The sequence below is a fragment of the Phyllobates terribilis genome, unplaced genomic scaffold (genome assembly GCF_046119375.1).
Source record: "Phyllobates terribilis strain yellow unplaced genomic scaffold, ASM4611937v1 Scaffold_5__5_contigs__length_657084704, whole genome shotgun sequence".
Lineage (NCBI taxonomy): Eukaryota > Metazoa > Chordata > Amphibia > Anura > Dendrobatidae > Phyllobates > Phyllobates terribilis.
In genome coordinates this window covers 237,007,156-237,010,826 of record NW_027362765.1, presented here as the reverse complement: position 1 = coordinate 237,010,826, position 3,671 = coordinate 237,007,156, and the positions used below count along the sequence as shown (strand labels likewise).

Below are 3,671 nucleotides of genomic sequence, written 5' to 3'. Positions count from 1 at the left end.
TAAGCCCCGCCCATCAGTGACCCCATCACATGATCGCGGGTCACCAATGGGTGGGCATGACAACTCAGCGTCTGCAGCAGACGCCTGTGGTTGTCATGTCTCAATTGCTATGAGCGCCACCTAGTGGTCAGCGCTCATAGCAAGTGAGCATTTCTCCTGCATACAAGCGATCTGCTCATCGCTTGTATGCAGTAGAAGCAATCAGACAACTGCTGCTTCTAGCCTCCTCTGGAGACTATAGAAGCAAGCAGAAAGTGTAAAAAAAAAGTTTTTAAAAAAATAAAAAAAATAAAAAATATATAAAAGTTTAAGTCACCCCCCTTTCGCCCCATTCAAAATAAAATATATATATATACATATAAAAAAAACCCCACATACACATATTTGGTATCACCGCATTCAGAATTGCCCGATCTATCAATATAAAAGAAGAATTAATACAATCAGTAAACGGCGTAACGAGAAAAAAATTTTAAACGCCAGAATTAAGTTTTTTTGGTCGCTACAACTTTGCAATAAAATGCAATAACGGGCGATTAAAACATCGGATCTACCCCAAAATGGTATCAATAAAAACGTCAGCCCGGCACGCAAAAAATAAGCCCTCACCTGGCCCCAGATCCCGAAAAATGGAGAAGCTAAGGGTCTCGGAAAATGGCGCCATTTTTTTTGTTTTTTTTTAGCAAGCTTTGGATTTTTTTTTCACCACTTAAATAAAAAAGAACCTATACATGTTTGGTGTCTATGAACTCGTAACGACCTGGAAAATAATGATGGCAGGTCAGTTTTAGCAATCTGTGAACGTGGTAAAAAAAGGACCCAAAAAACAACTGTGGAATTGCATTTTTTTTGCAGTTTCACTGCACTTGGAATTTTTTTCCCATTTTCCAGTACACGATATGGTAAAACCAGTGATGGTGTTTAAAAGTACAACTCGTCCCGCAAAAAATAAGCCCTCACATGGCCATATTGAACGAAAATTAAAAAAGTTCTGGCTCTGGGAAGAAGGGGAGCAAAAAAGGAAAACACAAAAACAGAAAGACCCATGGTCGTTAAGGGGTTAACATATTTCACAGGAAAGCACTTTCACTTTCGTTTTTGAACGTTTTATTGTGAGCCTGTAAAAGTGGCTTAATACCTCGTTGTTGACAGCAGTGACCTGGGGGTCAGAAATGCTTCCAGGGGCGATCCCCATGCTGTCCCCATGTCATTTGAGCACTGTCACTATCGTTTTGGGCACTTTTTAGGCTTTCTACAGACTGCCGGGGGAGCCGCCGCAAAAATGTTCGGGTCTCCCATAGACTAACATTGGGCTCGTTGCTCGGGTCGAGCACCCGAGTATCACAGTGAGCTCGGCCCGAGCTTCGAGCACCCGAGCATTTTAGTGCTCGCTCAACACTACTGATAAGACAATCATTATCCCCTAAAGAAATTCTATAACAGATAATTATAAGCCAAAAAAACATGACTTGATCCCCTTGTTGTTGGATTCTGCAAAACAACTGATTGCTCTACATTGGAAACAAGAATCTCCCCTACTCACTCCGAATGGATAAATAAAGTAAACATGATTAGACGCTTAGAGGAACTCACCAGCTGGGAAACCTATCCCATCCCAAATTTTCTAAAGTGTGGAGCCAACGGAGCCAGGAGGTTTAATTCTTTCCTTGCCCCACCCCCCCTAGAAAACCATATCAATCTCCTGATATGATATTCTTTCTATTCTTAGTCCCTATTCTTATCCCTTTTCCCTTTTGTTTACACCCATCCACTCCCTCCACCCTTCTGCGAATAAAGTACTCCCTTGGTCGAGTGTTTATCAACCTCTAACTTTTTTATGTCACTAAGCTTTAAGAGACCTACTATTCCTTTATAGGATTATTTGACTGGAATTATTTTATTTTATTTTATTCCATATTCATATGTCTTTACTCATATGTCATGGGCTACGAGCTTGTTTATGCTGTTGTCCTTATTTTGTTTTTTTCCGTTTTTTATGTTACTATGATCTTTTAATGTAATGTAATGTATGCAGCACAGCTCCTTTTCTCATTTGCTGACCATTGCAGCGCATCTCTTCCCTCATTGACTTTGCAGACACTTGCGAAAACATTGGGCACTTGCTGCTTTTCTTTCGCTTCCCATCCTTTTGGGCCTCCCCTGCCCTTTATCCTGCAGGGCTATGCTGTTTGTCATGTTTTGTAGCAAGCAGAAGGGGGCAGTTCTTAAGGGGTTATCTGGGTTGACAGTGGTTAGCATAAGTAGTAAAAGGCAGCAATAAGCAACCGCCCAACGTGGGGCTCGAACCCACGACCCTGAGATTAAGAGTCTCATGCTCTACCGACTGAGCTAGCCAGGCTGCAGACACACACTCACGCACCACACTGCACCACACTGCACCACACTGCACCACACTGCACCACACTGCACCACACTGCACCACACTGCACCACACTGCACCACACTGCACCACACCGCACCACACCGCACCACACCGCACCGCAAGAGCTTCATGTGGTCAGGTCGGGCGATGGTGGCCGTCTGATCCTGGCACCTGGATCTGGCAGGCACCACTGACATGAATGACTCATCCAAGCATTGGTGGTTCTGTGGTAGAATTCTCGACTGCCATGCGGGTGGCCCGGGTTTGATTCCTGGCCAATGCAGCACAGCTCCTTTTCTCATTTGCTGACCATTGCAGCGCATCTCTTCCCTCATTGCCTTTGCAAACACTTGCGAAAACATTGGGCACTTGCTGCTTTTCTTTCGCTTCCCATCCTTTTGGGCCTTCCCTGCTCTTTATCCTGCAGGGCTATGCTGTTTGTCATGTTTTGTAGCAAGCAGAAGGGGGCAGTTCGTAAGGGGTTATCTTGGTTGACAGTGGTTAGCATAAGTAGTAAAAGGCAGCAATAAGCAACCGCCCAACGTGGGGCTCGAACCCACAACCCTGAGATTAAGAGTCTCATGCTCTACCGACTGAGCTAGCCAGGCTGCAGACACACACTCACGCACCTCACGCACCTCACGCACCTCACGCACCGCACGCACCTCACGCACCGCACGCACCGCACGCACCGCACGCACCGCACGCACCGCACGCACCGCAAGAGCTTCATGTGGTCAGGTCGGGCGATGGTGGCCGTCTGATCCTGGGACCTGCATCTGGCAGGCACCACTGACATGAATGACTCATCCAAGCATTGGTGGTTCAGTGGTAGAATTCTTGTCTGCCACGCGGGAGGCCCGGGTTCGGTTCCCGGCCAATGCAGCACAGCTCCTTTTCTCTATGCAAGGACCACTAGGCATTGCACTCACTGTATGCCCTATAACTGTGTAGCCGAACCGCTCATTTTGTTACAGAAACATATCCTACAAGACATATGTGGTTGACTGGCCTGATATTGATGTGAATGGTCCCTGTTCCTCCTGCTCTTTCTCCTTTGCCACTACCTCATCCATCATTTATCACCTGAAGCTTTGTTTTAACGGGAGTCATAGAACTGGGATAGTTGCAAGAAAACATCCAGCAATCCTCGGAGGAGGTATGATATGCACCAAAACGCTGACCACCTCAGGCCTAGCCGCTACTACATACATGCGCTTGCATTCCAAGAAAACAAAGCAGATGCTAACTTCTATCATCATCATCATCATGGTCCTCACCTTGGCAC

At 46.0% G+C, this 3,671-nt stretch overlaps 3 non-coding genes across 3 annotated transcripts; 1 reads left to right on the top strand and 2 right to left on the bottom strand.

The window, feature by feature from the left end:
* Positions 1–2,286: 2,286 nt before the first annotated feature.
* Positions 2,287–2,359, bottom strand: TRNAK-CUU (transfer RNA lysine (anticodon CUU)). Its single transcript has one exon. It is a non-coding gene; the product is annotated as a tRNA-Lys (tRNA).
* Positions 2,360–2,918: 559 nt separating this feature from the next.
* On the bottom strand, positions 2,919–2,991 carry TRNAK-CUU (transfer RNA lysine (anticodon CUU)). Its single transcript has one exon. It is a non-coding gene; the product is annotated as a tRNA-Lys (tRNA).
* A 206-nt stretch (positions 2,992–3,197) lies between these two features.
* TRNAG-GCC (transfer RNA glycine (anticodon GCC)) lies at positions 3,198–3,268 on the top strand. The gene has a single exon. It is a non-coding gene; the product is annotated as a tRNA-Gly (tRNA).
* Positions 3,269–3,671: the final 403 nt, after the last annotated feature.